The following is a 13762-nucleotide window of genomic DNA, read 5'->3' on the forward strand; positions in this document are numbered from 1 at the left end:
GCTGTATAGAGCTTCTCCATTTTCAGTTGGAAAGAATATAATCAGTCTGATCTTGGTATCACCATCTGGTGATGTCCATATGTAGAGTCATCTCGTAAGTTATTAGATGAGGATGTTTGCTATGACCAGTGTGTTCTGTTGGCAATGCTGTTAGCCTTTGCCCTTCTTCATTTTGTACACTAAGTCCAAACTGCCTGTTACTCCAAGTATTTCTTGACTTCCTACTTTTGCATTCTAGTCCCCTGTGATGAAAAGGACATCTCTTTTTTGGTGTTAGTTCTAGAAGGTCTTGTAGGTCTTCACAGAATGGTTCAACTTCAGCTTCTTTGGCATTAGTGGTTGAGGCATAGACTTGGATTATTGTGATACTGAGTGGTTTTCCTTGGAAATGAACCAAGATCCTCTGTTGTTTTTGAGATTGCACCCAAATACTGCATTTCAGACTCTTTTGTTGACTGTGAAGGCTACTTCATTTCTTCTAAGGGATTCTTTCCCACAGTAATATATATAACAGTTATCTGAAATAAATTCTCCCATTCCTGTCCATTTTAGTTCACTGATGCCTAAAATGCTGATGTTCACTCTTTCCATGTCCTGTTTGACCACTTCCAATTTACCTTGATTCATGGGCCTAACATTCCAGATTTCTATGCAATATTCTTTACATCAGTGGACTTTACGTTCACCAGACACACTCACAACTGGGCATTGTTTCTTCTTTGGCTTAACCTCTTCATTTCTTCTGGTTCTATTTCTCCTCTCTTCTCCAGTAGCATATTTTGTACCTACCGACCTCGGGGGTTCATCTTTCAGGGTCATATCTTTTTGCCTTTTCCTACTATTCACCTAACCTGCCTCTTGAGAAATCTGTATGCAGGTCAGGAAGCAACAGTTAGAACTGGATATGGAACAACAGACTGGTTCCAAATAGGAAAAGGAGTACATCAAGGCTGTATATTGTCACCCTGCTTATTTAACTTCTCTGCAGAGTACATCATGAGAAACGCTGGGCTGGAAGAAACACAAACTGGAATCAAGATTGCCGGGAGAAATATCAATCACCTCAGATATGCAGATGACACCACCCTTATGGCAGAAAGTGAAGAGGAGCTAAAAGCTTCTTGATGAAAGTGAAAGAGGAGAGTGAAAAAGTTGGCATAAAGCTCAACATTAAGAAAACGAAGATCATGGCATCTGGTCCCATCACTTCATGGGAACTAGATGGGAAAACAGTAGAAACAGTGTCAGACTTTATTTTTGGGGGCTCCAAAATCACTGCAGATGGTGACTGCAGCCATGAAATTAAAAGACGCTTACTCCTTGGAAGGAAAGGTATGACCAATCTAGATAGTATATTCAAAAGCAGAGACATTACTTTGCTGACTAAGGTCCGTCTAGTCAAGGCTATGGTTTTTCCTGTGGTCGTGTATGGATGTGAGAGTTGGACTGTGGAGAAGGCTGAGCGCCGAAGAATTGATGCTTTTGAACTGTGGTGTTGGAGAAGACTCTTGAGAGTCCCTTGGACTGCAAGGAGATCCAACCAGTCCATTCTGAAGGAGATCAGCCCTGGGATTTCTTTGGAAGGAATGATGCTAAAGCTGAAGCTCCAGTACTTTGGCCACCTCATGCGAAGAGTTGACCCATTGGAAAAGACTCTGATGCTGGGAGGGATTGGGGGCAGGAGAAGAAGGGGACGACAGAGGATGAGATGGCTGGATGGCATCACAGACTTGATGGACGTGAGTCTGAGTGAACTCCGGGAGTTGGTGATGGACAGGGAGGCCTGGCGTGCTGTGATTCATGGGGTCTCAAAGAGTCGGACACGACTGAGCGACTGAACTGAACTGAACTGAACTATTCATGGGGTTCTCAAGGCAAGAGTGCTGAAGTGGCTTGCCATTCTTTTCTCCAGTGGACCACATTCTGTCAGAAATCTCCACCATGACCTGCGCATCTTTAGTGGCTCTACCCAGCATGGCTCATAGTTTTATTGAGTTCTACAGAGCTATGATCCATGTGATCAGTTTGGTTAGTTTTCTGCGATTGTGGTTTTCATTCTGTCTGCCCTCTGATTGATAAGGATAAGAGGATAGGGGGTCTTTAAAGAGATAATTAAGGTAAAATGAAGTCCTATGGGTGGACCCTAATCCAATATGACTCTTGTCCTTTTAAGAGGAAATTCAGAACAGAGATATATACAAAAGTAAGACCATGTTGTCAACTAAAAAGTGATGCACAATGTGAGAGTTGCAAGTTAAGTTTTATTTGAGGCAAAATGAGGACTGCAGCCCAGGAAATAGCACCTCAGACAGGTCTCAGAGACTGCTCCAAAGAGACAGTGGGAGAAGGTCAATATATATGATTTTGGTGAAGGGGGAGTTCAGGGAATCAAGTGCTTACTTTACAAAAGGTTTTTTGCTAGTCATGAGGAGCTGATGCCACTATTCTTTTCTAGATATGAGGAGATGCAAGGATAGAGATCAAGAAATCAGTTACTGAAAATATCTGGCTATCTAAAGACCTGTTCTACCTGTTTCCCTGGCGCACAGAATGCCTAAGTCTCCACCCTGAATTCCCTCCAGGGTGTGTCAAAGGTCAGCAGCTGCAGCAGCATAGGCGGAGTTGTTTTACAGTTGCTGGCTCTTGGCAAGTGCTAATTTATAGCTGACAATGTGAAGTCAAGGAGCTAGGCCTCAGAAGAAACCAGTCTTGCCAACACCTTGATTTTGGATTTCTGGCCTCCAGAATTCAAAGAAAATAAATTTTTGCTGTTTTAAGTCACGGAGTCTATAGTACTTCATTATGAGCGCCCTAGCAAATTAATACACTCCCTTTTTGGAGCTAGCTTATATTAGAATGTAATATAGGTTGGTAGACTCTCCTAGTAACGGATGCTTCACCACACTTTGGGTCACTTCTTTGCACAGACCACAAAGGCTTGTTACTTCAAAGTCAAATGTATTATGACTAGATTTCCAGGAGACCACTGCTGCTGCTGAGTCACTTCAGTCATGTCCGACTCTGTGCAACCCCATAGACGGCAGCCCACCAGGCTCCCCCGTCCCTGGGATTCTCCACGCAAGAACACTGGAGTGGGTTGCCATTTCCTTCTCCAATGCACGAAAGTGAAAAGTGAAAGTGAAGTCGCTCAGTCGTGTCCGACTCAGCGACCCCATGGACTGCAGCCTACTAGGCTCCTCAGTCCATGGGATTTTCCAGGCAAGAATACTGGAGTGGGGTGCCATCGCCTTCTCCCCAGGAGACCACATAGCCCCTCAAACACAGAAATGGTGAGTCTGTCCTATAACATCTTAGGTGTGCTTGGGCATGTCTAAATTTAAATAGTTGTATCAACCTGCAGTTACATTTACTGAATGGGAAAAGGAGCATAGGGCATCTCTGAGGGCTCAGTGGTAAAGAATTCGCCTGCCAGTGTAGGAGATGTGAGTTCGATCCCTGGGACATGGCAACCCACTCCAGTATTCCCACCTGGGAAATCCCATGGACAGAGGAGCCTGGTGGGCTACAGTCCATGGGGTCGCAAAAGAATCAGACACAACTTAGTGACTAGACATCAGCAACAACTAAAGGAGTTTGTGATAGGGAGAAGCAATTAAGAACAGAAGAGATGAAAACATGCAAACCACAATTGTGGACTGTTAATATCCGTTGTTAACCATGCAAGAACATTTACATATGTCATTTTATTAATTTGTTCATTCAAAAATATTTATTTGGGGACTTCTATGGTGGTCCAGTGGCTATGACTCTAAATTCCCAATGCAGGGGGGCCCAGGTTTGATCCCTGGTCAGGGAACTAGATCCCACATGTCACAACTAAGGATCCCATAGGCTGAAAGCAAGATCAAAGACCTCACATGCTGAAAATAATATTAGGCACAGCCAAATAAATAAATACTAAAAAAAAAAAAAAAATAGTGATCGAGCGCCTGCGATGTGCTAGCTACTTTGTGAGGATCTAGGGCTTCAGTAATGAAGAAGAAAGACAAATCCCTGCTCTTGGGAGTACTTCACTCTAAAAGAAGACATGGAGAATAAAGTAGATTTTTACAATGTAACATGATGAAGATTCTGATGGAAGAATTATAGCATGATGTGAGAAGATAAAGGAAGGATTATATATTAATTCACTAGGACTGCCATAACAGAATACTATAGAACTTAACAACAAAAATTTACTTTCTCACAGTTCTAGAGGTTGGGAGTTCAAGATCAAGGTTGGCAGAACTGGATTCTCCTGAGGCCTCTCTTTTTGGCTTGCAAATGGCTGCATTTTCACTGTGTCCTCATGTCTTTTTCTCTGTGTGTGCACACCTGGTGTTTCTTCCTCTTCTCATATGGATATTAGAGAAGACTGGAGATAGTGTGGGGGCTATTAAAATCAAATAGACAGTATGGTAGTGGGAATGGAGAGAAGTATAAAGAATTGAGAAAGTCTCAAAATCCCATGGATGGAGGAGCCTAGTAGGCTGCAGTCCATGGGGTCGCTAAGAGTCGGACACGGCTGAGCGACTTCACTTTCACTTTTCACTTTCATGCATTGGAGAAGGAAATGGCAACCTACTCCAGTGTTCTTGCCTGGAGAATCCCAGGGACAGAGGAGCCTGGTGGGCTGCCATCTCTGGGGTCGCACAGAGTTGGACACATCTGAAGTGACTCAGCAGCAGCAGCAGCAGCAGGATATAGGATTGAGAGGACTTGCTATTGGACTGGGAAAGGAGGAAAAAACCAAGGATGATGCTTAAGTTTCTGAGTTGAGCAAATGGGTGGGAAGTTAGTGCCATGCCCTGAGATAGGAAACAGAGAAGCAGATGTTCAGGGAGAGGGGAGGATGGTGAGCTCAGTTTTCAATATATTGAGTTTTAGGTGGGTTACTTATAAAAGTAAAGATATTCACAGCCTTATCAGCTAGTCATTTCAATCCATGTTTTAGAGAAGAGATTGCGGGGTTGGGGGGGGGGGGGGTGGGGAAACTCTGAAGTTTCAAGAGGTTGAGTAAATTGTTTTTTCATACCCAAGTTTATCTGACTGCAAGGGCTATGCCTTTTCTACTGTAGCCCTCAAATTTTTACCCAAACTTCTGAGAGTCAGACGGGCTTCTCTGGGGGCTCAGATGATAAAGAATCTATCTGCAATGTGAGAGATCTGGATTTGATCCCTGGGTCAGGAAGATCCCCTGGAGAAGGGAATGACTATCCATTCCAGTATTCTTGCCTGGAGAATCCCATGGACAGAGGAGCCTGGTGGGTCTTGTGGTCCATAGAGTTGCAAAGAGTTGGACACTACTGAAGCAACTTATGTTCAAGCTGGTTTTAGAAAAGGCAGAGGAACCAGAGATCAAATTGCCAACATCCACTGGATCATGGAAAAAGCAAGAGAGTTCCAGAAAAACATCTCTTTCTGCTTTATTGACTATGCCAAAGCCTTTGACTGTGTGGATCACAATAAACTGTGGAAAATTCTGAAAGAGATGGGAATACCAGGCCACCTGACCTGCCTCTTGAGAAACCTGTATGCAGGTCAGGAGGCAACAGTTCGAACTGGACATGGAACAACAGACTGGTTCCAAATAGGAAAAGGAGTACGTCAAGGCTGTATATTGTCACCCTGCTTATTTAACTTCTATGCAGAGTACATCATGAGAAACGCTGGACTGGAAGAAACACAAGCTGGAATCAAGATTGCTGGGAGAAATATCAATCACCTCAGATATGCAGATGATACCACCCTTATGGCAGAAAGTGAAGAAGAACTAAAAAGCCTCTTGATGAAAGTGAAAGTGGAGAGTGAAAAAGTTGGCTTAAAGCTCAGCATTCAGAAAACGAAGATCATGGCATCCAGTCCCATCACTTCATGGCAAATAGATGGGGAAACAGTGGAAACAGTGTCAGACTTTATCTTTTTGGGCTCCAAAATCACTGTAGATGGTGATTGCAGCCATGAAATTAAAAGACGCTTACTCCTTGGAAGAAAAGTTATGACCAATCTAGATAGCATGTTGAAAAGCAGAGACATTACTTTGCTGACTAAGGTCTGTCTAGTCAAGGCTATGGTTTTTCCAGTGGTCATGTATGGATGTGAGAGTTGGACTGTGGAGAAGGCTGAGCGCCAAAGAATTGATGCTTTTGAACTGTGGTGTTGGAGAAGACTCTTGAGAGTCCCTTGGACTGCAAGGAGATCCAACCAGTCCATTCTGAAGGAGATCAGCCCGGGGATTGAAGGAATGATGCTAAAGATGAAACTCCAGTACTTTGGCCACCTCATGTGAAGCGTTGACTCATTGGAAAAGACTCTGATGCTGGGAGGGATTGGGGGCAGGAGGAGAAGGGGATGACAGAGGATGAGATGGCTGGATGGCATCATGGACTCGATGGACGTGAGTCCGAGTGAACTCCGGGAGTTGGTGATGGACAGGGAGGCCTGGCATGCTGCGATTCATGGGGTCGCAAAGAGTTGGACACGACTGAGCGACTAAATGAAATGAATGAATGAATGAAGCAACTTAGCATGCATGCATGCAATGAGTGGGAGGATTATTCCAACTATTTTAGGGAAGAGGGGATTTCCAGGTACTGGGCTACCATAAACTTTGTGGTCTTTGATGGTTGGCTTTGGAACTGTCATGGTGCCTGTGGGTGTATCATTTAGCTCACCATTGTGTTACAATGAGTATGTACTGAAGCTCAAGGTCTAGTGGAAGTCCGACTGATCTGCCATTTTGGACCCATTTGGTTCTAATCAGTTTATGTCATGTCCTCAGGCTAGGTAATTCTCTCAAAGGTTCTGCCCTGCCCCCTTCCCTCCTGTTTCAGTGTGTGCTGCATGCTAAGTTGTTGCAGTTGTGTCCAACTCTTTGCAATCCTAAGGACTGTAGCCTGCCAGGATGCTCTGTCCATGGGTTTCTCCAGGCAAGAATATTGGAGTGGGTTGCCATTTCCTCCTCCAGAGGATCTTCCTGACCCTGGGATCGAACCCAAGTGTCTTATGTCTCCTGCATTAGCAGGCAGGTTCTTTACCACTATTGCCACCTGGAAAGCCCAAGTGTCTCATAATAAATACACGTACTAATTCATCTTTAGGGAATTATGTAAATTTAACATTAAGTGGGATAAAGAAGAACCATGATTAATCTCATAATAGTTCAGGGTAGGTTTTTACCACCAAATGGATAGAATAAAACCTTTCTGTTTCTTACAGGGTATACTGGATTTTGATATTGTGGATAAATACATATCTTCTAGGATAATGCAATATCATGGAAATCAAAGGAATATAGTTTCAAGAAGAAAGTGGTATCAGTGGTGTCAGATGTTACTAAGAGATGAAGGGCAAGGTTTGAAGTAAGGTCATTAGATTTGGTGATCAAGAAGTTAAGAGGGACATCTCAAATCCCCCTGTGGCCCAATAGTTAAGAACCCTTACTCTCACTTATGAGAGCCTGGGTTCAATCCAAGATGGGGGAACGAAGATCCTACAAGCTGTGCAATACAGCCAAAGAAAGAGAAGGGAATTGCTGGTGACATTTTCAAGAGCATATCCTTTGCTAGTATAAAGTAATCAGAGCACAAGGCAACTTTTAAGGAGTTAAAGAATAAGTAGTCTACATACCCATAGGATTGTGAAAATTGAAAACACAACAAATAGAGAGTACTGACAATTAGAGCAAGTCACACTTTCATTCAGTGCTGGTGGTAGTGCAAATTAGTTTAAACGTTTTGGAAAACCAGCAATATCTACTAAAGTTGCTTATTTGCATAACACATGACCCAGCAATTCTGGTTCTAGATATGTGTTCAGCAGAAATGAGTGCATAGTGTGCTCCAGAAAGCATGCACAAGAATGTTCATATGAGCTTTGTTTTGGAGTTCTGGTAGGTTCATGGATTATATTGTAAAAAGTTACAAATAAATGAAAATGGCCTACATGGACTGTTGTTGGCAGCTGGACATGAACCAAGGATTGTAATTATTTCAGATCTGGCACTGAGGTCCATAAGAAAGGGGAAAAGTGTAAATTGTTCATGAGAATGGTCCCTAAGGATGTACTACTCAGCTCACCCTCTCTGTACATCAGCGCAGAATCAAATCTCGTAGAGTTTTAGGTGAAATAGAAAAGGATAGCTTTATTACCTTGCCAGGCAAAGGGAGACACAAAGCCTTCTGCCTAGAAAAACTGTGTCTCAACTCAGAAGAATTTGATGAGGTTTTCTAAACAGCCGTTCAAAGGTGGGGTCTCTGTCAAGATTAGGGTACAAGCAGGACTTTGTTGTTGCTGTTGTTCAGTCGCTAAGTTGTGTCTGACTCTGTGTGACCCCATAGAGAGGTTGCAGGCCAGGCTCCTCTATCCTCTACTATCTCCCAGAGTTTGCTCAAATTCATGTCCATTGAGTCAGTGATGCTCTCTAATTATCTTATCCTCTGTCGCCCCCTTCTCCTCCTGCCCTCAATCTTTCCCAGCATCAACGTATTTTCCAATGAGTCAGCTCTTTGCATCAAGTGGCCAAAGTATTGGAGCTTCAGCGTCAGTCCTTATATTGAATATTCAGGTTTGATTTCCTTTAGGATTGACTGGTTTGATTTCTTTGCACTCCCAGGGACTCTCAAGAGTCTTCCCAGCACTACAATTTGAAAGTATCAATTCTTTGGCTCTCAGCCTTCTTTGTTGACTAGGAGGCCTACTCCACTTCTTTCAGGGGATTCTTGCCAACAGTAGTAGATGTAATGGTCATCTGAATTAAATTTACCCATTCCTGTCCATTTTAGTTCACTGATTTCCTTTGTCGATGTTCACTCTTGCCATTTCCTTCCTGACAATGTCCAATTTACCTTGAACTGTGGACCTACCATTCCAGCTTTCTTTGCAATATTGTTCTTTACAGCATCAGACTTTACTTTCTCCACCAGACGCATCCACAACCAAGCATCATTTCTGCTTTGGCCCAGCCTCCTCATTCTTTCTGGAAATATTTCTCCATTCTTCTCCAGTAGCATATGGATATCTACCAACCTGGGGGGCTCATCTTCCAGTGTCATCTTTTTGCCTTTTCATACTGTTCATAGGGTTCTCCAGGCAAGGATACAGAAGTGGATTGCCATTCCTTTCACCAGTGGACCACGTTTAGTCACAGCCCTCCACCATGACCTATCCATCTTGGGTGTCCCTGCACTGCATGGCTCAGAGCTTCATTGAGTTACATGAGGCTGTGATCTGTGTGATCGTTTTGGTTAGCTTTCTGTGATTGTGGGTTTCGTTCTAGTGGTTGTGGGATTGTAGTTCTTGCTTCTCCTGTCTGTCCTCTGATGGATGAGGACAGGAGATAAGCTTAGTCAACAAAAGAGTTCAAAATGCAGTGCTTCAGTGCAATCTCAAAAATGACAGAAGAATCTCGGTTTGTTTCCAAGGCAAACCATTCAACATCACAGTAATTCAAGTCTATGCCCCAACCACTAGTGCTGAAGAAGCTTAAGTTGACTGGTTCTATGAAGACCTAAACATCTTCTTGAACTAACACCAAAAAACAGATGTCCTTTTCATCATAGGGGACTGGAATGCAAAAGTAGGAAGTCAGGAGATACATGGAGTAACAGGCATGTTTGGGCTTAGAGTACCAAAAAAAAAACAGGGCAAAGGCTAACAGAGTTTTGCCAAGGAACATATTGGCCATAGCAAACACCCTCTTCCAACAACACAAGAGATGACTACTCATGGACATCACCAGATCAGTATCATCAATACAAAAATCATCGATACCAAAATCAGATTGATTATATTCTTTGCAGTCGAAGGAGAAGCTTTATACAGCCAGCAAAAAAAAAAAAACAAACAAAAAACCTAGAGCTGACTGTGGCTCAGGTCATGAACTCCCTATTGCAAAATTCAGACTTAAATTGAAGAAAGTAGGGGAAACCACTAGGCCATTCAAATATGACCTAAATAAAATCCCTTACAATTATACAGTGGAAGTGATGAATATTCAAGGCATTAGATCTGATAGACAGAGTGCCTGAAGACCTATGGATGGAGGTTCTTAACATTGTATAGGAGGTGGTGATCAAAACCATCCTAAAGGAAAAAAAAATGCACAAAGGCAAAATGGTTGTCTGAGAAACCCTTGCAAATAGCTGAAGAAAAGTGAAAGGCAAAGGAATAAAGGGGAAATATACTCAACTGAAAGCAGAGTTCCAGAGAATTGCAAGGAGAAACAAGAAAGCTTTCTTAAGTGAACAATGCAAAGAAATAGGAAAACAATAGAATGGGAAACACTAGGTAGAGATCTGTTCAAGAAAATTGGATATATCAAGGGAAATTTTAATGCGAAGATGGGCATAGTAAAGAACAGAAATGGCAAGGACCTAACAGAAACAGAAGATATTAAGACAGGGTGGCAACAATACACAGAACTATGCAAAAAAGGTCTTAATGACCCAGATAACTACAGTGGTCATAGTATAACCTAGATGGTCACTCGTCTAGAGCCAGATATCCTGGAGTGTGAAGTCAAGTGGGCCTAGAGAAGCACCACTATAAATAAATGAGTGGAGGTGATGAAATTCCAGCTGAGCTATTTCAAATCCTAAAATAAGATGCTGTTAAAGTGCTGCACTCAATATGCCAGCAAATTTGGAAAATTCAGCAATAGCCACAGACTGGAAAAGGTCCATTTTCTTTCTAATCTCAAAGAAAGACAACTCCAAAGAATGTTCAAACTACTGTACAGTTGCACTCAAATCACATGTAGCAAGGTAATCTTCAAAATCCTTCAAGCTTCAACAGTACATGAACCAAGAACTTTCAGATGTACAAGCTGGATTTCAAAGAGGCAGAGGAACCAGAGATCAGATTGCGAATATCTGCTGGATTATAGAAAAAGCAAGTGAATTCCAGAAAAACATCTGCTTCATTGACTACACTAAAGCCTTTTACTGTGTGGATCACAACAAACTGTGGAAAATTCTTCAAGAGATGGAAATACCAGACCACCTTACCTGCCTCCTGAGAAACCTGTACACAGGTCAAGAAGCAACAGTTAGAACTGGACATGAAACAACAGACTGGTTCCAAATCAGGAAAGGAGTACGTCAAAGCTGTATATTGTCACCTTGCTTATTAAACTTATATGCAGAGTACATCATGTGAAATGCTGGGCCGGATGAAACAAGCTGGAATCAAGATTGCCGAGAGAAATATCAACAACCTCAAATATGCAGATGTTGTTGTTGTTTAGTGGCCCTGCCATGTCCGACTGTTTGCGGACCCACAGACTGTAGCACACCAGGTCTCTCCATCCCTCACCATCTCCCAAAGTTTGCCCAAGTTCATGTCCATTGCATCAGTAATGCCATCTAGCCATCTCATCCTCTGACACCCTCTTCTCCTTCTGCCCTCAGTCTTTCCAAGCCTCAGGGACTTTTCCAGTCAGTCAGCTGTTCACATCAGATGACCAAAATACTGGAGTTTCAGCTTCAGCATCAGTCCTTCCAACATGTGTTCAGGGTTAATTTCCCTTAAGATTGACTGCTTTGATCTCCCTGAACAAATATGCAGATGATACCACTCTAAAGGCAGAAAATGAGGAGGAACTAAAGGGCCTCTTGATGAGGGTGAAAGAGGAGAGTAAAAAAGCTGGCCTAAAACTAAACATTCAAAAAACGAAGATCATGACATCTGTTCCCATCACTTTGTGGCAAATTTATGGGGAAAAAGTGGAAACAGTAACAGATTTTATTTTCTTGGGCTCCAAAATCACTGCAGACTATGACTGCAGCCACGAAATTAAAAGACACTTGCTCCTTGGAAGAAAAGCTATGACAAATCTAGACAGCATATTAAAAAGCAGAGACATCACTTTGCTGACAAAGATCCTTATAGTCAGAGTTATGGTTTTTCCTGTCGTCATGTATGGATGTGAAAGCTGGACTTAAAAGAAAGCTGAGCACAGAAGAATTGATGCTTTTGCTTTTGAATTGTGGTGCTGGAAAAGACTCTTGAGAGTGCCTTGGACTGCAAAGAGATAAACCAGTCAATCCTAAAGGAAATCAAACCTGAACATTCATTGGAAGGTCCGATGCTGAAACTGAAGCTCCAATACTTTGGTCACATGATGCTAAGAGCCAGCTTATTGGAAAAGACACTGATGATGGGAAAAGATTGAGGGCAAGAGGAGAAGAGGCTGACAGAAGATAAGATGGTTGGATCGCATCACCAACTCAATGGCCGTGAGTTTGAGCAAACTCCAGGAGATAGTGAATGACAGAGAAGCCTGGAATGGTCTAGTCCATGGGGTCACAAAGAGTTGGACACAACTTAGTGACTGAACAAACAGTCTTCTTTCTGGTCAAGCTCTCACACCTGTATATGACTACTGGAAAATCCAGTAGTCACAGCTACTGGTTTAAAAAACCAAAGCTTAGACTAGATGGTCCTTTGCTGGCAAAGTGATGTCTCTGCTTTTTAATATGCTGTGTAGATTTGTCATAGTTTTCTTTCCAGGGAACAATTGTCTTTGAATTTCATGGCTGCACTCACCATCTGCAGTGTTTTTGGAGCTCAAGAAAATAAAAGCTGTCACTCTTTCCACTTTTTCCCCTTTTATTTGCCATAAAATGATGGGATTGGATGGCAAGATGAGAGTGTAACTTGATTGCAACCTTGAGATGAAAACCACATAACTGCACTGCAGTGGAGAGAGAGAGTGGGCCCCTGCTGTGAATCTGCCATGCCAGACCTGGGCTGACCTCCTCTAGACTTCTTTTATGGACTTCTACTTAAGCTGTTTTTTTTCTGGGATTTTATATGCAGGAAAATATAATTCATAAGTAACAAATTTCAATTAAATTGCCCATTTAATCTAGTCAGGACTGATTTCTGCTATTTGCAACAAAAAGTGCTGTGCTTAGTCATGTCTGACTCTGTGGACTGTAGCCCGCCAGGCTCCTCTGTCCATGAGGGTTCACCAGGCAAGAATGAGCTGCCATGCCCTCCTCCAGGGGATCTTCCCAACCCAGGGATTGAACACAGATCTCCCGCATTGTGGGCAGATTCTTTACCATTTACCGTCTGAGCTACCAGGGAAGCTCAAGAATGCTGGAGTGGGTAGCTTATCCCTTTTCCAGGGAATCTTCCTGACCCAGGAACTGAACCGAGGTCTCTTGCATTGCAGGCAGATTCTTTATCAGCTGAGCTACCAGGAAATGACACAGGATTCATGGTTTTAACTCCAAATTTGATATTCCTTATTTTACTTACTCTAAGCCTTGTTGTAAATAAATATTGATGAGAGGATACATAATATTTTATCTTATCAATGATTTTAAAATACAGAATAGTCAATGATCAAATATCAACTAGAAGTGTGGATAACTGACCAAGTTTCTTCCATAGGTAAATGTCATGAAATAAAATGGAGAATCAGGAGTTATCTTAATCAAGATAAGCAATTAAGAGACTGATAGACATAGCAGTTACATGTAAGTTGTGGACTTTAATTGGGTCTTGACTTGCTACAATTTTGCTTTTTGAAAATAATTGGGAAAGTTCGACTACTGTATAGGTGGATGTTAAGGAATGAATGTTAATTGTGTAATGCACAATTAAGGTATCATAGCAGAGAAAAATGTTCTGATTTTTTTAGAGAAGAATACTAAAGTAATTGGGCTTCCCAGGTGGTGCAGTGAACTCAAGAAAATTTTTTATTTCAATATTGTGGCTTCAAATTTTCTGATTGGTCTATTTCTCTAATTCC

At 42.3% G+C, this 13762-nt stretch overlaps 1 long non-coding RNA gene across 2 annotated transcripts in view; it reads left to right on the forward strand.

Moving 5' to 3' along the window:
- LOC132658630 (uncharacterized) overlaps positions 1-13762 on the forward strand; it is a 42199-nt gene that overhangs the window by 26543 nt on the left and 1894 nt on the right. For both annotated transcript variants that reach the window (XR_009598497.1, XR_009598496.1), the window contains one exon: positions 13402-13487. This is a non-coding gene — a long non-coding RNA (uncharacterized LOC132658630). The remainder of the gene's footprint in view (positions 1-13401; positions 13488-13762) is intronic.

Source organism: Ovis aries, chromosome 25, assembly GCF_016772045.2.
Source record: "Ovis aries strain OAR_USU_Benz2616 breed Rambouillet chromosome 25, ARS-UI_Ramb_v3.0, whole genome shotgun sequence".
Taxonomy (NCBI): Eukaryota; Metazoa; Chordata; class Mammalia; order Artiodactyla; family Bovidae; genus Ovis; species Ovis aries.